The sequence below is a fragment of the Pongo abelii genome, chromosome 2, assembly GCF_028885655.2.
Source record: "Pongo abelii isolate AG06213 chromosome 2, NHGRI_mPonAbe1-v2.0_pri, whole genome shotgun sequence".
NCBI lineage: Eukaryota > Metazoa > Chordata > Mammalia > Primates > Hominidae > Pongo > Pongo abelii.
In genome coordinates this window covers 96,525,279-96,547,381 of record NC_085928.1, presented here as the reverse complement: position 1 = coordinate 96,547,381, position 22,103 = coordinate 96,525,279, and the positions used below count along the sequence as shown (strand labels likewise).

General features: G+C 39.8%; 1 protein-coding gene and 1 pseudogene across 24 annotated transcripts in view; one reads left to right on the top strand and one right to left on the bottom strand.

The window, feature by feature from the left end:
* The window catches only part of SLMAP (sarcolemma associated protein), a 170,876-nt gene that overhangs the window by 42,685 nt on the left and 106,088 nt on the right, over window positions 1–22,103 (top strand). The window lies entirely within an intron of this gene.
* Window positions 1,104–9,501, bottom strand: LOC103890160 (pyruvate dehydrogenase E1 component subunit alpha, somatic form, mitochondrial-like; annotated as a pseudogene).

Genomic DNA, 22,103 nt, shown 5'->3' with positions numbered 1-22,103 from the left:
TCTTGCCTTAGGGACTGGATTTTATTTTAGGATGTTGTTTGCCTAAGGTCAAAGAATTACTACCTTATGTGTTGCAGAGATTTAACTCAGTGCCTCCAAATTCCCCATGTTTACTTTTTGTATCTTCTGCTAATAACTTGGGTCCTGTTAATTACTTAGTATTTATATTTCTCTCCACATGTTTTTCTTTCTGAAAGTAAGAATTTATGAGCTTTTCCTTTAAACATTTTGAGCTTTTTGTGTTTGCTGTTTTTATTTTTCAGTTAAAATTTCCATTTTACTGATAAGAGGCTGATAACATGTTTGCTTCTGTGGAGGAAAATGGGGAAGCTCTGGAACATCAGGATGATGTATTTTTTATTGCACCACTGGACCTTTGGAACTCATTAAATTTTTTTCCCAACTTTTAAAACTTTATTTTATGCCATAGTACAAACATATTCGCGAGCTTTTTGGTTTGCTTGTTTGTTTTAACAAAGTTAAGAATACGAAGTTTGACCATGGGTGTTCCATTGAGGCATAATCGTAAATTTACAGTATCCTCTTAAAATGATCTGATTTCTACTCTGGAGGCTAAGGCAGGGGGATTGCATGAGCTCAGAGATTTGAGGTTACAGTGAGCTGTGATTGCACCACTGCAATCCGGCCTGGGCAACAGAGTAAGACCCTGTCTTAAAAAAAATAAAAATCTACTTAAACTGGATCCACTGATTTACATCATAAACTTCAAAATGCAATAAATGTAATGGCCTAATTCTTCCAAAGGTAGTTTGGGATCAGTTGTATCAACATCGGTTTCCTTTCATTTGATTTTTGAGACAGAGTCTCGCTCTGTAGCCCAGGCTGGAGTATAGTGGCGCCATCTCAGCTCACTGCAACCTCCACCTCCTGGGCTCAAGCAATTTTCCTGCCTCGGCTTCCCAAGTAGCTGGGATTACAGGCATCCACCACCACACCTGGCTAATTTTTGTATTTTTAGCAGAGACGGGGTTTTACCATGTTGGCCAGGCTGGTCTCGAACTCCTGACCTCAGGTGATCCGCCTGCCTTGGCCTCCCAAAATGCTGGGATTACAGTTGTGAGCCACCCTGCCCGGCTGTCCGTTTATTCTTTAACATTGGCAAGATTGCTATTTACCATTTTATCTTTGAGAAGCATAATAGAGTCAGTCCTCTTGCTTCTTGAATTTCTTCTTGTGTACAACTGACTCCAGGATCACTTACACTGTGCCTTGATAATGGTAAGTCTGCAGCTTCATCAGTATGGTCCCCTTTCCAGATACACAACAGGCAAACTTTGTTGCCTCATGGACACATAGAATATTCATTCTGTCTGTCCTTAGTCCAGGTACAAAATTGCCTCTCTTATAGTAATCAGCGCTGGGTGCTGCTGTCTCAACAGATGCTCTTATTCCATAGCAGTTTTATTCTCACAGATGAAAATAGGAGGTAATTTCCACAAAGCGGCTATATTGTAGGCTTCAAATATAAAGTCATTCAGACCTCATCTTTTCCGCTATACTCACAGGCCAAGCCAATACCAGCTCCCAGGACACCTGAGCCCTGACAATGCCATAGCTCCTGTAGAAGTTCTTGGCATACACATGCATTGATCCTACTTTTCCTTTAGCACAACCTCCTCTTTGTCCTGTAAGCTCTACAAGAATTTCTGGGACAGAAAGTTCATGAGTAAAGCTAAAGCCATGAGCCTAATAGGCTGTGATGAGATGATCTGTGGGATTTATCCTGGCTTCAAGTCCTTCCCCTCCTCCTCATCCCAACAGTCTTCCTGACATCACAAAAATGACAGAAATGTGAATAATTTCTATCATTTTTGATGACAATATATAGCAAATCAGCTGTATAAACAGAAAGGTCCATTTTAAAATTCCATTTGATGAACAGTCTGCGTCATCCTGTAATATTTGAGTCCGTCTTCCCTGGTGAGCACTATTGTGATAGGCGAGCCCTCTTCCAGCCATTAGGTTACATTTCTTAATTTCAAGTTTGCCTCATTTGCAAAATTACAGAATGCTACCAGCACTCTGCTAGCTGGCTTCTGGATGAGCCCACCACACAGGGTGAGATGGAAGTGGGCATCTTCCTCTCCAATGCAAGCAGCAGTGGCCAGGATGTTATTATACTCTGCACCAGACTGCAGGCCAACAGACATTTTTTAAGGGAACATAATATTCATGGATAGGCTGTAATCTTCTTATCCATTCTTCCATTGTTGAATATTTACTGTTTTTCCTGGTTTTTTTTAAACTATTATAAATCATGCTTTGCTCAGTATCTTAATACCCTGATCTTTATTCATTTTTTAAATTATTTCTTTAGGGTAGATTCTCAGAAGTAGATCAAAGGGCACATTTTTAATGCTCTCTTGGTACGCCTTGCCAAACTACTTTACAGTAGTTTGTGCCAGTTGGCACAACAGGTTGTGCCAATTTGCATTCTCATGATGATCAGCTTGTGAAAAGTTTCTTTTATGGTACTCTTGGAAGCACTGAATATTTATTATTTAAAATACTTTTTGCTACATTTGACAGTAACAAATTGAATCCTTTAAATTTTTATATTTCAAGGTTATTTAAAATATATGTATGTGTATATTTATATTTTGTTGTTTTTATCTTTCCTCTGTTCATTGGCTTCTTAAAAACAGCTTTATTGAGATATAATTTACATTCCATAAAATTCACCTATTATAAATGCAAGTCAAGTACTTGAAGTCAGTTTTTTTGTCATTTTATATAGTTACGCAACCATCACTGTAATTCAGCTGTAAAACAGTTGCATCACTCCAAAAAAAATTACCTGTACCATTTGCAGTTAATTCTATATCCCAGCCCCAGCCTTAGGCAACTACTAATCTGCTCTTTGTGTGCTTTTTTTTTTTTTAAGATGGAGTTTTGCTCTTTTTGCCCGGGCTGGAGCACAGTGGCATGATCTCAGCTCACTGCAACCTCCGTCTCCTGGGTTCAAACGATTCTCCTGCCTCAGCCTCCTGAATAACTGGGATTACAGGCATGTGCCACCAAGCCTGGCTAATTTTTAAAAATATTTTTAGTAGAGATGGGGTTTCACCACGTTGGCCAGGCTGGTCTCGAGCTCCTGACCTCGAGTGATCCACCTGCCTCGGCCTCCCAGGCTTGAGCCACCGCGCCCAGCCTGCTCTTTGTCTGTAACAGATTTGTGTATTCTAGAAATTTCAAACAAATAATGTCATATAATATGTAGTCTTTGTATCTGGCTGGTTTCCTTCACTTAGCATTATGTTTTTGAGGTTCATGCTGTTGTAGAATCTATCAATAGTTAATTCATTTTTATTTCAGCTATACTATGTTTTGTTTATATAGTGTTTGATGGACATTCAGATTGCTTCCAATTTTTGATTATTATGAACAATACTGCCAGGAACATTTGTGTACAATTCTTTGTGTCTCTCATTTCTCTTGGGTAATTTCTGTAGGAGTAGAATTGCCTGGAGCCCATTTAATTTTATGTAATTACTTAGCCACAAAAAAAGTTTCTTTTAAAAAATGGATGATAGCACTATACTTGAGAAGAAATACATAATTAAATGGTGTAAGAGAGTTAAAGTGCAGTGATTGGAGCAGGTAAATGAAAAGTTCTAAACTATGCAGTATGAGTGTAATAATGAAAATTACTTCAGAATTTATTGGTAGATGAGCAACTACTGCAGTCTAAAACCAAGTGAAGGCAAATAAAAACAGTGAGCATCTAAATAAACATTGAAAACTTTGATTCCATGAAAAATGACAAAAATGGAAATTGGGCATGTTTGCATTCATTAGGATAGAAACATGAGTATATACTCATGTTTCCAGTATTAAAAAAGGCCATCAAGATTATGGTAGATAAATAGGCCAAGGAGTTAAGTAGTCAGTTTATTCAAGATGAATGTATGTACTCTAGTGAATAAACAGGCATTCCTCCTTGCTAGTAAGTATAACAATAAATATTTTATAAATTTGTTGGTTATACTAAATTAACAAAATCAAATTAGTGCTAATGCTAGAGAGGTTGTGATGACATTAACTTTGTTGGTCTAGTCTGTGTGCCAAGCATTGTGGCAAAGCCATCTAGATGCTTGTAGATGTAAGATTTTGAAATAACTTTCATTTTTGTTTCCTTGAATGTAATTTAAATGTTTTAGTACTATATAAATAAAGGAAGAAATAAACCAAAAGATAAAACAGTTTTAGATTCTCCCGTGTACTGAAGTCAAATCTGGTCATGCCTTCCTCTCCACTCTCTTTCTCTCTGTCTGACTCAAACTCTGGAGGCACAAATCCAACATGGGTTTTTTTTTCTTTTTGGGCCGGAGAGCTGCATGCTTGCTCTGCTGTGTTTTGAATCCTGCTTTTCTAGCTCGCCTAAATCCTGAATCCAGTTGTTCTTTAATCCAATGACTCACACCTTGGGAGTTTCCCACACCCTACTCCAAGAAAATGCAATTAACTTTTCCATTTCAAGTAAATAATTCTGTCATGTCCTTTCTACTCTTTACCGATTTTGCTTTAGGTGCTCATCTGAAAATATGCTTCCTGTTGACTTTTTAAAAGTTCCTTGTAGAGTTCTTCTGTATGGGTGGGACCAAACATTTGTGAGTCACTCCCAGTTAGTATAGCATAGTACAGTCATCTTAAGAGTAAGTGATTTTTTTAATTTGACAGATTGTCTGCCAAAAAGTGATAAAGTAGAGCCAAAAGCAAGAAACAGAAATTTACTCTTGCTCTTATTTGTTTTCACCTTTTCTCATCTTTTTTCATCTAACATCAAAGATTATTTCCATTTCTGATACATTTTTATTGTATTTGTATTATTTTTTTCTAATTACTAGCCTAGGTTTCTACATCATCCATGCTTAAGTGCTTTTCCTTGTTACATAGGGCTGTAAGACATTTATACTGTCAGTAGTTGAGTTTACTTGAAGTCATAGGTGAGAAGGTAATGTGTGACGATTAAGAAGTCAGGAATGATAAAAGAAAAAATTTTCTATTTGTTTTATCGTGCTTGACAATAAGTTTTGACTTATTAAAAATACATTGGCCAGGTGTGGTGGCTCACGCCTATAATCCCAGCACTTTGGGAGGTTGAGGCAGGAGGTCACTTGAGCCTAGGAGTTTGAGACCAGCCTGGGCAAAATGGTGAAACCTTATCTCTACAAAAAATACAAAAGATTAGCTGAGTGTAGTGGTGTGCACTTGTAGTCCCAGCTACCTGGGAGGCTGAGGTAGGAACATCACCTGTGTCTGGGAGGTCGAGGCTGCAGTGAGCCATGATCATGTCACTGCTTTCCAGCCTGGGCAACAGAGTGAAACCCTGAATCAAAAAAATAAAAATAAAAAGTATATAGTACCAATTTACTACAATAATATTAATAATTTTCTTCAATGTAGATAATCTCCTATCACTGTAAATGATCTTCTCCTGCAGGTAGGGATACATCTGTGTTTGATCCTTTTAGTCTTTTGTACTCAAGATTGACTTCACTACTTCAAGACCTCAGAAAGAGATGTCCCAGTAGGTTCTGCTAATTTTCAAAAAGTTAATATAACAGAATTAGAGAGTCTAGATCGTTATTTGATGTGACTTTTTTTGATCTTTTGTGATCTCTGTTGGCTTTTTCAAATCATTATGGTTTCTCTTTGTATACTGGTTGGAGGTATTAGCCCTTGACTGTTTCCCTGGCCTCTTGGATGGTACTTTTCCTGATTTTCCTTGTACGTTTTTGACTATATGAAATTCCTTCAAGCATTTTTTCCCACTGGTTTTGCCTCAAATGTGTGTTCCTAAATGTTCAGTCATTGTTTCCCTGTTAGTGTTATTTTTGGATCATTTTATGTATTAGAATAATTTTGGTGACCATTCAAATGTGGTTGCTTTTTAGATACATTGAACCCTGAAGTCTGAATTTTCTGCCTGTCTGCTTACCTTTACTTACTAGATGTCCTTATAGTGAATCTAAAAGCAACATATCCAAAACTGAAGTGATTCATTCACTATCTACCCTTGCTCCAGTATTTCCAAATACAGATACTGGTATTATCTGTCCAGTAGCCCAAGCTACCAACTGCTGCCTTTATCACTGAACACATAGTTTTTGTCATTGAGCCCCTCTTACTACTTCTAACACTGCCATAATTCAGGGCCTTATTATTTATTTCATTAGCCTCTTAACTGGTCTCCAACTCTTTAGTCTGGTACTCTTCAAGGTACTTCTTCATTGAATGAAATATCAGTTTGATCTCAGTATGTCCCTGCCTAAACCCTATAGTCGCAAGTTCTCTATATGATAAAGGTTGTACTGCATGATATGTCCTAAAAGGCTTGGTGACTGCTTACCTCTCTAGCCTCATCTCCTGTCATTCTCAGTCTCATACATCACATACTAGTCCTCTTGACTTCCCCCACCAACCCCACACTATGTTGTGTCTTACCTTTGTTTTTCATGATGTTTCAGTCCCCTCCCTACTTCCCCTGACTCACTCTTACTCAGCCTTAATGATTCAGCATGGGACAGCTCCTTCAGGAATCCACTTAATTCTCAGGGTTGGGCCAAGTGCTCCTTTTCTCTGTTCTTGGTAGTATGTAAAACAGGGTAATTTTTTTTTTTTTTTGTAAATTTTACTTTAAGTTCTGGGATACAAGTGCAGAACGTGTAGGTTTGTTACATAGCTATACATGTGCCATGGTGGTTTGCTGCACCTATCAACCTGTCATCTAGGTTTTAAGCCCTGCATGCATTAGCCATTTGTCCTAATGCTCTCCCTCCCTTTGCCCCCTGCCCCACAACTGGCCCTGGTGTGTGTTGTTCCCCTCCCTGTGTCCATGTGTTCTCATTGTTCAGCTGCCACTTATGAGTGAGAACATGTGGTGTTTGGTTTTCTGTTTCTGTATTTGCTGAGGATGATGGCTTCCAGCTTCACCCATGTCCCTGCAGAGGACATGATCTCATTCCTTTTTATGGCTGCATAGTATTCCATGGTGTTTATGTACCACATTTTCTTTTCTTTTCTTTTCTTTTTTTTTTTTTGTTTTGAGACAGAATCTTGCTCTGTCACCCAGGCTGGAGTGCAGTGGCACAATCTTGGCCCACTGCAACCTCTGCCTCCCAGGTTCAAGCAATTATCCTGCCTCAGCCTCCCAAGTAGCTGGGATTATAGGCGTGTGCCACCATGCCTGGCCAATTTTTTTGTATTTTTAGTAGAGACAAGGTTTCACCATGTTGGCCAGGCTGTTCTCACACTCCTAACCTCAAGTGATCCACCTATCTCAGCCTCCCAAAGTGCCGGGACCACAGGCATGAGCCACCATGCCTGTACCACATTTTCTTTATCCAGTCTATCATTGATGGGCATTTGGGTTGGTTCCATGTATTTGCTATTGTAAATAGTACTGCAATAAACATAGGTGTGCATGTGTCTTTATAGTAGAATGACTTATATTCCTTTGGGTGTATACCCAGTAATGGGATTGCTGGGTTAAATGGTATTTCTGGTTATAGATCCTTGAGGAATCACCACACTGTCTTCCACAATGGTTGAACTAATTTATATTCCCACCAACGGTGTAAAAGTGTTCCTATTTCTCCACAGCCTCACCCCCATCTGTTTTTTATTAGCTTTTTAATAATCAACATTCTGACTGGTGTGAGATTCTGGTGTGTTGTCTCTTTGTTCTCATTGGTGTCAGAGAACTTCTTGATTTCTGCCTTACTTTAATTTACCCAGGAGTCATTCAGGAGCAGGCTATTCAATTGCCATGCAGTTGTGTGGTTTTTAGTGAGTTTCTTAATCTTGAGTTCTAATTTGATTGTGCTGTGGTCTGAGAGACTATTTATTATGATTTTTGTTCTTTTGCATTTGCTGAAGAGTGTTTTACTACCTCCAATTATGTGGTCAATTTTAGAATAAGTGCCATGTGGCACTGAGAAGAATGTATATTCTGTTATTTGGGGTGGAGAGTTCTGTAGATGTCTATTAGGTCCACTTGATCCATAACTGAGCTCAAGTCCTGAATATCCGTGTTAATTTTCTGTCTTGTTGATCTAATATTGACAGTAGGGTGTTAAAGTCTCCCACTATTATTGTGTGGCAGTCTAAGTCTCTTTGTAGGTGTCTAAGAACTTGTTTTATGAATCTGTATGCTCCTGTATTGGGTGCATATATATATTTAGGATAGCTAGCTCTTCTTGTTGAATTGATCCCTCTACCATTATGTAATGCCCTTCTTTGTCATGACTATGGACCCTGGCCTCCCTGTGCTCTTGGTGGAGGCAGGGAGCAGGCAGGAGCCCTGCCCTTCTGGGCACAGCTGCAGCCACCCAAGTCTCAGCTGCACACCCAGGCCTCCCATTCCATGGAGCAGGCAGGAGCCCACCCCTCACACCCCCAGGCACAGCTGCAGCCACACAAACTGTGGCTGTGGACCCAGGCATCCCTGCACTCTTGGGGGCCCAGGAAGAAAGGCCCCCCTGCCCTCGCAGGCTTCGAAGTGCCTGCTCCCACTTCCTGGCCTCTCTCTGCTGTTGGCACCCATTTGATCTCAGAGCAAAGTCAGAGTGGAGCCCAGGTGCTGTCCCAGACCAGCCAGGTGTGCACACGCTCAGGGCAGTGGTGACACACCAGCCTGCTGTCACCTCAGCCCCCTCTGGACTTTGGGTGCTGACAAACATAGGAAGGAAGCCAATGAGGGGCTGAGGGAAGCTCAGCACTGGCCTGCAGGTACCCCTTGGCACCTACAGCCTGGGCACCATGAATAGCAGCAGGAGGCAGACAGGTTCCTGGGTGGAAGGGGTTGGGTCCCTGGTGAGGCCCTGCCTTCAGACCAGTGAGGGCCTAAAGGCTGGGGGCCAGCCCTGCAGACAGAAGCGGGAACTTGTGGTGCCTTTTCCGGTCCTGCTCATGGCCGCTCACGGACCAACTGGCTCACATTTCTTCCCCTCTGAGGCCTGAAAAGCCTCGGGCTCAGCCAGAGCTGAGCAGACATTGAGATGACCTGCCTGTAGAGAGGAGCTACCCACTTCAGGGCCTCCTCTGAGCTATTCTGTAACTCAATAAAGCTCCTCTTCGCCTTGCTCACCCTCCACTTGTCTGCCTACCCCTTTCCTCCTGGACACAGGACAAGAACTTGGGACCTGCCGAAAGGCAAGGCTGAAAGAGCTGTAACACAAACAGGGCTGAAACATACCCCTTGCTTGCCATACTGCAGATAAAGAGGAGAGAAGAGCTGCAGCCCTTCAGGGAGCTCAGACCTGGAGCTCCCCAAGCCAGGGCTGTGACTCTTTGGTTCCCTGTGGTTCCTGGAGGCTCCAAGCTTCCAGGTGCCACCATTTTCCCCGGTGGCAGCCGTGGAAGCTGCTTGTGGTGTGCCTGATGTAGCCACAGCCTTAAAGAGAGCCAGCACCCATGCTGGCACCTGGAGCTGCCCGCCCCACTGCAGCAGGCGGCATGCCTGGGGTCGGACCCCATGCTCGCTTGCTCACACACCCCTTGCCACTCCATGCCTGGCTTGCCCTTGGCAGGCATGGGATCCAGGCTGGTAGCGTGAACCGAGTGCAGCCTGCCAGCCCAAGTAGGCAGAATGAGCCCAACGGACCCGAGCAAAACTCAGGCAAGGGCACCACCAGCCACAGAGGTTTCTGGCCAGAAAAGTGACACCCCAAGGATCCTGCAACAATTTTTCTCTTATTAGAAAAAATTCTGTTGATTTCACTTTCTCTATTAGCATTGCTCATTTATTTGCTTCCATTTAGAGCAAAACTTCTTAAAAGATTTATCTATATATGCGGCCTTTCATTCCTCTGTGTTCATTTTCTTTGGAATCATTCTGGTAAGGCATTCATCTTCCGCTACGTCCACACTGTTCTTGCCAAGGTCATCGGTGCCTTTCAGATTATTTCCAGTGGTCAGCGTTTGTCCCTTACTTGATCTATCAGCATCATTTGACTGTTGATCTCTCCCACATTCTTGGAAAACATTATTCACATAGCTTCCAGGACATACCACTTTCTCTTGGTTCTTTTCATACCTTACTGGCCATTCTTTACAGTTTCCTTTGGTTGGTCCTCTTTTCCATGACCTTGAAACTTTGAACTGCTCCATGTCCTTGGACCTCTTGTCTATCTGTACTTGTTCCCTTGGTGATCTCATCCTGTCTCTTGGCTTTAAATTCTGTTTGTATGCTGATGACAGCTTAATTTATATCTCAAGCTGAGACTTCTTCCCCTGAACTCTAGGCTCATATATCCAGCTGCCTTTAAAAATTTTTTTATTGTGATAAAATAAATGTAACATAAAATTTATCATTGTAGCCATTTTTAAGTATACAGTTCAGGGTATTATATACATTCATAATGTTCTGTAACCATTATCACCATTCATCTCCATAACTCTTTTCATCTTGCAAAGCTGGAGGTTTTTACATATTAGACAGTAACTCTCCATTTTTTCCTCCCTCCAGTCCCTGCCAGACTCCATTCTACTTTCTGCCTCCATGATTTTGGACCCCTGAAACTATCTCAAATAAGTGGAATTATATAGTATTTTGTCTTTTTGTGACTGACTTACTTGATTCAGTATAATGTCCTCAAGGTTAATCCATGTTGTAGCATATGTCAGAATTTCCTTCCTTTCTAAGGCTGAATAATATTTTATTGTATGTGTATTTTTATGTCATATTTTGCTTATCCATTCATCTGTTGATGGACACTTGGGTTGCTTTTACATTTTAGCTATTGTGAATAATGCTGCTATGATCATAGATGTACCAGTATCTCTTTGAGACCCTACTTTTGGCTATATACCCAGAAAGGGAATTGCTGGATCATATGGTAATTCTTTTTCAAAATTTTTGAGGAACTGCCATATTGTTTAACACAGTAGCTGTACCATTTTACATTCCACCAACAGTGCATAAGGGTTCCAGTTTCTCCACATCTTTGCCAACACTTGTTTTCTACTTTTTTTGAGAGTAGCTATCCTAATGGGTGTGAAGTGGTATCTCATTGTTTGCATTTCTGTAATGATTAGTGATGTTTAGCATCTTTTCATGTGCTTATTTATTGGCCATCATATATCTTCTTTGGATAAATGTCTATTCCAATCCTTTGCCCATTTTTGAATTGGGTTCTTTTTTAGTGGTTGAGTTTTAGGTGTTCTCTTTGTATTCTGTGTATCAATCCCTTATCAGATGTACGATTTGCAAATATTTTCTCCCATTCTGTGGGTTGCCTTTTTACTCTGTTGATAGTGCCCTTTGACACACAAAAGTTTTTAATTTTCATGAAGTCCCCTTTGTCTTTTCTGTTGTTGCTTTTGCCTTTGGTGTCATATCCAAGAAATCACTGCCAAATCCAATGTTGTGAAGCTTTTGCCCTATGTTTTCTTTTAAGAATTTTATCTTACATTTAGATCATTGATCCATTTTGAGTTTTTGAGTTTGTTTTTGTATATAGTGTTACGTTAGGCTCCAACTTTATTGTTTTGTATGTGGATATCCAGTTTTCCTAGCACCATTTGTTGAAAAGACTATTCTTTCCCATTAAATGATCTTGGCACCCTTGGACATAATCTTTTGACTGTATATGTGAATGTTTATTTCTGGACTGTCTCTTCTATTCATATTCTTTTGAATATGAGATATATGTCTGTCTGTATGCTGGTACCATACTGTTTTGATCAGTGTAGCTTTGTAGTAGGAATCAGGAAGTGTGAATCCTCAAGTTTTGTTTTCTTTTTCAAGATTGTTTTGGCCATTGAAATTCTATATAAGTTTTAGGATGAGCATTTCTAATTTTGCAAAAAACATCACTGGGATTTTGATAGGAATTGCATTGAATCTATTGATTGCTTTGGGTATTATTGGCATCTTAACAGTATTAAGACTTCTATGATTATGGGTTGTGTTTTTATTTATGTCTTTAATTTCTTTCAGTAATGTTTTATAGTTTTCGTTGTACAAATATTTTACCTCTTTGGTTAAGTTAATTCCTAAGTTAATTCGTTAAAATTTTTTTTTAATTTTTACTTTTTTTTTTCTTAACCCCTTTCCCAACCCCCTAAGTTGGTTCTTTTTGATGCTACTGAAAATGAGATTGTTTTTATAATTTCCTTTTTGGATTGTTCATTGTTTCGTGTATAGAAATGCAACTGATTTTCCTGTGTTGTCTTTGTATCTTACTACTTTGCTGAATTCATTTATTCTAACAGTTTTTTTCTGGACCATTTAGGGTTTTCTACATACAAGACTATATCATCTGTAAACAGATAATTCTATTTTGTCCTTTCCATTTGGATGCTTTTTTTTTTTTTTTTTTTTTTTTTTTTTGAGACAGAGTCTTGCTCTGTTGCCCAGGCTGGAGCGCAGTGGTGTGATTTCATCTCACTGTAACCTCCACCTCCCGAGTTCAAGTTTTTCTCCTGCCTCAGCCTCTCGAGCAGCTGGTATTACAGGCGTGCGCCACTGTGCCCAGCTAATTTTTGTATTTTTGGTAGAGATGGAGTTTCACCATGTTGGCTGGGCTGGTCTCGAACTCCTAGACTCAAGAGATCCTCCCGCCTTGGCTTCCCAAAGTGCTGGGATTACAAGCCACCATACCCTGCTTGGTATAAGCTTTTAAAATTTTAATAAATATTGCTGAATCATTTTCCAAAAAAGTTGTGTCAGTTTATACTCTCATGTCCAGGACAGTGAACCTTCTGTATCCATGGGTTACACATCCATGGATTCAACCAATTTTGGATGGAAAATATTTGGGGGAAAAAAAAGGGTGGTTGCGCCTGTACTGAACATATACAGAATTTTATTTTTGTCATTTTCTAAACAATACATCATAACAACTATTTATGTAGTATTTGTATTAGGTATTCTAAGTAGTCTAGAGATGAATTAAAGTATATAGAAGGATGTGTGTAGGTGTTATGCAACTACTACATCATTTTATAAAAGGGTCTTGAATATCCGTGGTGGATTTGGTGTCAGTCCTCTCCATGGATACTGAGAAATGATGTATATGAAAATGTTGTTTCCTCCACATTCTTGCTAGAGCCAATTATCACTAATCTTAGTCTTTGCCAAACTTATATTAAACATCTTGTTAGTTGCCTATCTTCCTGAGCTTTTAGGCTTGAGAGTTTTGGCGTCAGGTGCCTGTTTGTACCTTCCCATACATGTCTTTTTTTTTTTAATGGAAATTTCAAATAATATAGGAAGGTATAATGGGAAGGCCCTTATCCTTATAGCGTGTCCCAAGTAGCATTTTGAGTTTTGAATAGAGTGAGTTATGACCTTCTGTGAGCATTATTCTTTTTCTTCTTTTTCTATTTTATTTTTTCTCCCCGCAATACTTTCCAAGTCATGAGCCCGTCTCTCAGGGCGAACCCATCCCAGGGTGTCCTTCAGTTGCCTGCCTGCCTTCTTTCCGTTCATCGTCCATCTCTGTCACCCAGGCGGGAGTGCAGTGGCACAATCATGGATCATTGCAGCTTCAATCACCTGGGCTCAAGGGGTCCTCATGCCTCATTTTTTGATTTTTTATAGAGACAGGGTCTCACTTTGTTGCCCAGGCTAGTCTTAAACTCCTGGACTCAAGCAATGCGCCCACCTCAACCTCTCAAATTGCTGAGGTTACAGGTGTGAGCCACCGTACCCAGTCCTCTGAGCATTATTCTGTGGGTTGACTGGGTTTCCAGCCCTGTTACTTAGGGCCAGGAGTACAGTAGGACCCTGGTTTAGAAAAGGAATTATGACATCTGCTAAATACTATTTAGCTTAATTTATTCATAAATTGGTTCACACTGTTAATTGAATAGTTATAGATCTCCTAGTCTGTGTAATGTATTCTAAGCATACTTACATACACATGAGAACTGACTAGTAATTTCCTCTTGATATAACTTCACTTAGGGCTGGGTGCAGTGGCTCATGGCTGTAATCCCAGGACTTTGGGAGGCTGAGGTAGGAGAATCACTTGAGGCCAGGAGTTTGAGACCAACCTGGGCAACAAAGTGAGGCATGTCTCTACAAAAACAAAACAAAACAAAACAAAACAATTAGCTGTGTGTGGTGATGCCTGCCTGTAGTCCCAGCTACTCGGGAGGCTGTGGTGGGAGGATCTCTTGAGCCTGGGAGGTTGAGGCTGCAGTGAGCTGTGATTGCCCACTGTACTCTAGCATGGGTTACAGAGCAAGACTCTGTCTCAAAAACCCCCCAAAATTTGGGATTCCCTAATCCAGCAGTCTCTAACCTTTTTGGCACCGAGGACTGGTTTCATGGAAAACAGTTTTTCCATGGATGGTAGGTAGGGGATGGTTTCAAGATGAAACTGTTCCACCTCAGATCATCAGGCATTAGTTAGATGTGCAACCTAGATCCCTCACATGCATCGTTCACAATAGGATTTGCGCTTCTGTGAGAATCTAATGCCACCGCTGATCTGACAGGAGGTGGCGCTCATGTGGTAATGCTCACTCGCCCTCCGCTCCCCTCCTGTTGTGTGGCCCATTTCCTAACAGGTCACAGACCAATACCAATACCAACTATGAATAAGGGACCCCTGCCCTAATCCATATCACAGTGTTTTGTATTTGTTGTAATTGGTTTTCTGTCCATGCTGTGAGACAAAGGCTTAGCGACTTCCTTCTATGCAGTAGTACACCGTTGCCCCCATCACACATGAATATTACCGTGAATATTATCATAAATATCATGGTTATTTATAATAAATATGGTTATTTATGGTAACCATTTATTATAACCATATCATTCTGATAATAACCATAAAATATTATATATATTATATATTTAACACCTGTATATATTAGAGTGCAGCTGTTACTGATCTATTTATATCTTTTTTTTTTTTTTTTTTAATTAGAGCAGGGTCTCACCATCTTGCCCAGGCTGGTCTTGAACTCCTGGACTCAGACAATCCTCCCACCTTAGCCTCCCAAAGTGCTGGGATTACAGGTGTGAGCCACTGCGCCAGCCTTTTTATTTTTCTATCAGCTGTTTAAGTAATTGTCAAAGAACCTTATTTTTAAGAACCTTAACCAATAAAGGAAAGTCCTGAATCAGTTCCCTGACTGAAAAAAATCAATGTGATTACGTATTTACACATATTCTGTGAGCTTAATAATAATAGCTACCATTTGTTTAGCAGTTACTGTGTACAAATACTGTGCTAATGCTTTATATCCTTTAACCTTTACAACAAACATTCTGAGGTAGGTACTGATGCCATCCTTGATTTAAATATAGGTAAAGGGAATCTCAAAGAGGTTAAGTAGGTTGCTCATGGTCACACAATAAGTTAGAAGGTGATAGAGCTTGAATTTAAACCATTTTTGTTTGTTTGTTTTGAGACGGAGTCTTACTTTGTCGCCCAGGCTGGAGTACAGTGATGTGATCTCGGTTCACTGCAACTTCTGCCTCCCAGGTTCAAGCTATTCTCCTGCCTCAGCCTCCCAAGCAGCTGGGATTATAGGTGTGTGCCACCACACCTGGCTAATTTTTGTATTTTTAGTAGAGATGGGGTTTCTCCATGTTGGCCAGGCTGGTCTCGAACTCCTTGCCTCAAGTGATCCACCTACCTTGGCCTCCCAAAGTGCTGGGATTACAGGTGTGAGCCACAGCACCCAGCCAAATTTAAACCTTTAATATATGCTCTGCTCCATATAGCATCCATTATTTGGATGTAATACAGTATGGCCTACATTATGTTAAATCACAACTCAATAGCTTCCATTTTATAGTATGAATTACATCATTTATTGCTTCTACATTTAAAGAAGTCATATGTGACTTGTGCCTTTTGGAATTTACTGACAGGGAATGAATGTTACATGGAAAAGATCAGATTATAGTGCTACTCAAAGTATAGTTTGGAAATAGAGATGTGAGAGTTAGCTGCTTAACTTGGAATAAAGCCTGAGTCTTGGATTTAGTTGGGGGAAAGTGTTTATTTTGTGAGAAATGTTATCTGAAAGAAATCTTATTTGTTAAGCTATTTAAACTGAACTTCAGAAAGAAAAGTTGACTTTTAACAGGTAGAGAGTATGGGTGGGTGGAAGCAAAGGGCTTTTGAAGTCCAAGAGCAGCATAAGGAAAGACAGAGAGGCGTGGGGCTTGTGCAGCGGCACTGCTAGTAGTTAAGCAAGGGTGGAATGGATAGTACTTTGAGAAAAAGAGGAAGATTAGGTTACATAGGGTGATCAGGGTCATTTTGAAAGACTTTGAAAGTCACAGCTCTTGGACTTGATTTTGAAGTCAGCAGAGGGTCAGCAGTCCTTTTATAAAGTGAAACAATGTAATCAGGTTTGTGTTTTAGGAAATAAGTCTAGCATCAGTGTGGAGGGTGTAGAGTGTGGAATTATCTTGGCAATGGTTAGGGTAAGAGGAACTGTAATCGGAAGGGAAAGGCAGTATGGAATTGAGAGATTTTACTGAATCAGAAATCATAGGAATTGGTGACATATTAGATGCCCTGAGGTTTTATTGATATTATTTATTATTACTGATAGTATTATTACCATTATTATGCACTTACTGTAAGTCATTTCTGGTGGTCACAAAACCATTCTATTATTAGTGGCTGCTGACTGAATTTCTGTTAAGAGATGCTCAGGAAATGATGGGTAAATGATGAGATGAGTCTAGGTTGTAGATGTTACAGTCGTGTAATATTTATTTAAAATATTTAGGGTTGGGAATATCCCAATCTTCAAAGAATTTGCCATGTTCATGAGGAGTCTAACAGGCCTTGTTTGCTGTTCTTTCTGTATAATCTTTGGACTTATGTTTTAACTCCTCACTCTGTCGGCTCATGTGGGATGCGCTTATTTCATAGTGTTCTGAAGTTCAGATGAGGTAGTGTGTGTAAAGTACCTAGCATAGTTCTTAGCATGAGCAAAAGCTAGTTCCCTTCTACTCTGTCATGGACACAGAAACCGGAAAACCCAAATTTATTAGGATTGTGTGTCAAATAGGTGGTAGCAGGTAGTGAATGAATTTCTGAAAGAAATTTTTAAAAGCTTACCTTTCCTGATGATTTGGCATCAGAAAGTCTGATTGCTGTTTTACTGTTCTTACCATTGTGACTATAGATAGGTCACTTGGTTTGTCAGCCTAAATTTACTGATTTATAAAATGAACAAAATCCTTGCTGTTTTATAGGAGGTCTGGAGAAATAGTAGAGATGGTGGATATAAAATTGCCAGATAAACATTAAGTAGTATAGCAGAATGGTTGAGATCAAAAGTTTACTAGCTTAGGAGACCCTTTGGCGAGTTACTTAACCTCTTTTAGTCCTGATTTCTTTTTTGTTTTGTTTTGTTTTTTGAGATGGAGTTTCACTCTTGTTGCCCAGGCTGGAGTGCAATGGCACAATCTTGGCTCACTGCAACCTCCGCCTCCTGGGTTCAAGCAGTTCTCCTGTCTCAGCCTCCCTAGTAGCTGGGATTACAGGCATGCACCACCACACCCAGCTAATTTTGTGTTTTTAGTAGAGACAGGGTTTCTCCATGTTGGTCAGGCTGGTCTCGAACTCCCGACCTCAGGTGATCCGCCCGCCTCGGCCTCCCAAAGTGCTGAGATTACAGGCGTGAGCCACTGCGCCTGGCCATAGTCCTGATTTCTTTATCTGAAGTATGGGGATAATATAGCATCTGCCTCATGAGATTGTTATATAGATTAAGTGAAAAAATGCATGCAGAGTAGTTTATCCAAGCACATGGTAAGCACTCAAAAACTGGCAGTGATATTGTAAATTATGTGGTACCCTTTTGTCACTGTAGAATAATTCTTTCTTTGGTCTTGCTTTCTGTTGTTAAAACTTCTGTATACCTGAATTCTGGATATAAGTGATGTTACCTTTGATGATAGTGAAAGAAATCAGCAATGCTGTTAAAAGAAAACTTCATACTTTCATAAGCTTTGGCTCCAAAACTTCCTAGGGAAAAATGTCTAGGGACTTACGTTTAAGTCATAAATAGAGATAGAATTTGAATGTGATACTTTCTATTACTAAATTTCAGTTCAAAATTTTAAAAGAATTAGTGATTCTTAACTGGGAGCATTACTAATTCTGAGAAGTGCTGGATATCATGAGAGGTGTTTGAACAGCTGAATCATGTGGCAGCAGAAAAATGAGAGCCTCTGTGCTAAACTCAAATAAGGAGTTTATTTTCCTTCTTCCAAATAGTCATTTCCCATCTCAGACAAAATGACTGTTTCATAAATTGCATTGTTATTATTTCCATTTATTCACTTATGGTCCCCAGAAAGTTTGTTTGCTTTGTCTTTCAAAGTAGAATTATTATAATTTTTAAAGAACTTACCTGTGGATGTCTAAATTTTCAAAGCCTTGAGAAGATAAATCTCTCAAAGAATTAACTATCACTAAAAACGAAGAAATATGAGTAAAGACCAAGATGTTTGAAACAAAGTTATATGCCTACTTGAATGATTGTGCCTAAATAATGAAAAGGCCATCATAATTATTTTCATTACCTCATAAATTTAAAGCATTTTTAAAAGCTATGAATGTTCTTTTTTGGGCAGGTGTACTATTTGTGTCTGTAACATTTCCACTGAATTTGTTTGCCAAATAAATTCTTTGTGTGTGGGCATTTTCCCCCCCACAAATAAGATGCATATTCCTATGATTTTCCAATTTTACCAATCTTTAATGGAAATTTTTTTCTTTTAGTTTCTCTCTCTCCTACCTCTTAATGACTGTATAGATCAATATCAACTATCCTTAGATGGAGCCCATTGTATACATTATTAAACAGTTTATAAGGCTTTAGACCTAGTGACCTTGTTCTTTTTTCCCACAAATATGATCACAGTTACTTCCTTTTGTGGCAAACAAGGCTGTTATTCTATGGGTAAGGTGTTGTTTTTGTTGTTTGTTTTGAGACAGGGTCTCACTCTGTCATAAGCCTGGGGTGCAGTGGTGCCTCATAGCTCACTGCAGCCTCAAACTCCTGGGCTCAAGTGATCCTCCTGCCTCAGACTCCAAGTAGGTGGGACCACAGGCACACACCACCACACCCAGGTAGTTTTTGGATTTTTTGTAAAGACAAGGTCTCGCCATGTTGCCCAGCCTGGTCTTGAACTCCTGGGCTCAAGTGATCCTTCCCCTCCACCTCCCAAAGCACTGGGATTACAGGTGTGAGCCACTGTGCCTGGTCTGTGTGAGGGTTTTTAACAGAGATAAAGAGTGGTGGTGCAATTATTTTGTTGTTGTTTCAGCTGACCTCCGGATGGTTTAACATTTTGTGAGGAAAATCATGAAGTTTAGTGAGAGTATTGCATATTTAAAATATCACAATATCCCCTCGTTCTGTTCCTAATATGCTAAAATACATGACATTTGGGTAAAATATATAATATTTAAAATATTGGTATTAATAATTTTGATATCCTTTGAGGTAATTAGAGACTTTTTGATGTCTAAAAGATTGAGTTTGAGATCACTCTCTGTTCTTTAGTATCAGTTAAGTAGGAGCCTCAAAGACAAACAGCTGCTTTTTGCTGTGATTAACACACCCGAGAGGAAAAAATAATCAGAATTTTCTCGTCAACCCGTCAGTTTTGGGGTGTGGGAAATAGATTAATCACTGCCAAATTAGAATTTGCTGTAGGCTTTCAGCCCCCGCCCCCCCACCACCCCATCTCTCAGAACTGTACCTATAAATGCCAGGGCAAATAGTCCAAGGTTCCATACATGCAGGCTTTCTTTGCCTTGCAGGGTAATCTGGATCTCTGCCAACATTGTAGAATTGATTCTGCCCTCCTAGCGACCATCTCAGAGAGGCTGCAAAGGGCAATTCCAGGGAGATAGGTAAGCAAACCTTAGAGATACCTCCAGCGGGGGACTCAACTGTCTCTGGTCCTGCTCCTCCTGGTCCACTTCGTCCTCCATATCCAAGTTTTCTCTCAAGCTTACCTCATCTTAGAAATTCTCATTTTAGGCAGGTCCCAGTCTCACTCCTGCCCCTACTGCCTGGTGAATATTGCCCCATTAAGGTCCAGGCCCTCCTTTATCTATAGGACTTAGGACAAATTAAGGGGGATCTTGCAAGTTTTTAGATGACCCTGACAGGTATATAGAGGCTTTCCAGAATTCAACATAGGTGTCTGAGATTCAGAAATCTAATTTACTTTGTCCTGAATTCTCAGTGAAGGATTGTCTTAATTCGAAAGCATATTTAAGAAAGATGTAATAATTCTAGTTGTGTTTTATATGCTTTATACTCTTTTGATTACACTTTTAAAAATTTATCTTTCCCACTTTCCCTATTTCTGTCTTTCATAATCTTATCTCAGCTCCCATATAGAGACTTATCTCAGTTCTCATGTAGAAATACTTTTTCTTTCTCCACTTTTCCTTGTGAGCTGGCCCCAAAAGAAAGATTTATTGTACAGTGAACACATCTAGAATGTCACTAGGTGGAAAAAATCTTGGCAAATTAACATCATTTGTAAGACCTTCGGGTAATATATTGGCAAGTTTCATTCTAGTTTACATATGATATTTCATTTTGGTGAAAACATTTCACCACTTTTCTATATATTTTCCTATAGAATATGAATAAAGCTTTTTATTTCTCCCTTCAGTGGCACAATTAAAAATTCCAGCCTCTGAAATGTGTGATGCTTTGTTATCCAGGAAGCCAGAAAGGTTATATAAATAAATAAATTAATGTTGAACATGCATATCATTACTAAGTTTGTGTACTCTAAGAAGCAACTAAATTGTTGGTGGCAAAAGTGAACAAATCATGGGTCTCCTTATTTCTAGTGACTCCCACTGCAGTTCATCCTACACACAGCTGCTAGATCATCAAAGCTGTTGGATTAATCTCCCTAAAACAATATTTCATCAACTCTGTCAGTAGTGCCTTCTTTCTTAAGAAATTGCAACTTCTTAGTCCAGTGCCAAAGGCCCTCTTTTTACAGCTGTATCTTGCATTTTTCCACTTGTTCCTTTGTTTGGTTTTTGTTACCCTCTGGGGGCCTTAGCTATATATAAATTTGCTGCAATACCTGTTCCTCCTCCTCCTCCTCCTCCTCCTCTTTCTCCTTGCCTTTTCATTCTGATTACCACCCTCACTCATAAATGCTTCCTTAGCAACTGATTATGCCTAACTGTATTTCCCACCAGGCTCTCAGGATTTTGGTACTTAATTCATCCTGTCTTAATTTATTCTCAGCTTAGGGTTGCTCTCCATATGATTTTATGGATGTGCAGTCTCTCCAAGATAGGTGCCAAGTAGATGTTACAGACTAAGTGATTTGCCTTAATGATGGAGGTAGAGTTGAAATTGGCTCTTTGTATTCTGATTGCTTTGGGAAGTCTTTATACATGAAATGGGATTTCATAAGTTTGGAGTCAAAGACCAGAGAGTGTTTAAGTAGGGAAAAAAGGCAGTGTGGAAATTGCAGGAATAACAGTGTTAAATCTGCAATAGCTGTGAGGCCATGGCACTCTGCTTGATATGCCTGAGGCTCAATTTCTTAATCTGATGCCACAGAATAAGGTAGAGTAGGAATCTCTGAATTGATTCCTCCACCGGAAGAACTATTGAGCTGGCATGAACTGTCTGAAGCACGTATTTTGGAACTCTGGAGTCTAGTAGAACATTTGCAGCATCCAAGGGAGTACTTGATGAAGAAAGAGGCTGGTAAGTTTCAAAGAATTTCATTGTTTTGGTGTTTGGCATAGTAGCTACCATCTCCCATCTCTCAATCCTGTAGCAGCCAGGTGATAGTTGCCTGTGTTCCTGGTGTGGCTTGCTGGTCCCCGGGTGGACATTTGGGACCTTTAAAAATTGGGATTGTGTATTATGATTGCTATTTTTAATTGCTGAGGTGCCAGCCGTTTCAACCCCCACAAGCTGAAGTGACTTACTTGGCATTAGCCATTTAAGATTTAAAGAGACAGAACATTCCCTCGAACTCCTTTTCTTATTTGATCCAGGCATTTAAGGAAATCTGTGTTAGGTCACTGGATGACTGCAGAGATAACACAGACTTCAGTGACCACATATGGCAGAGAGTATAATCC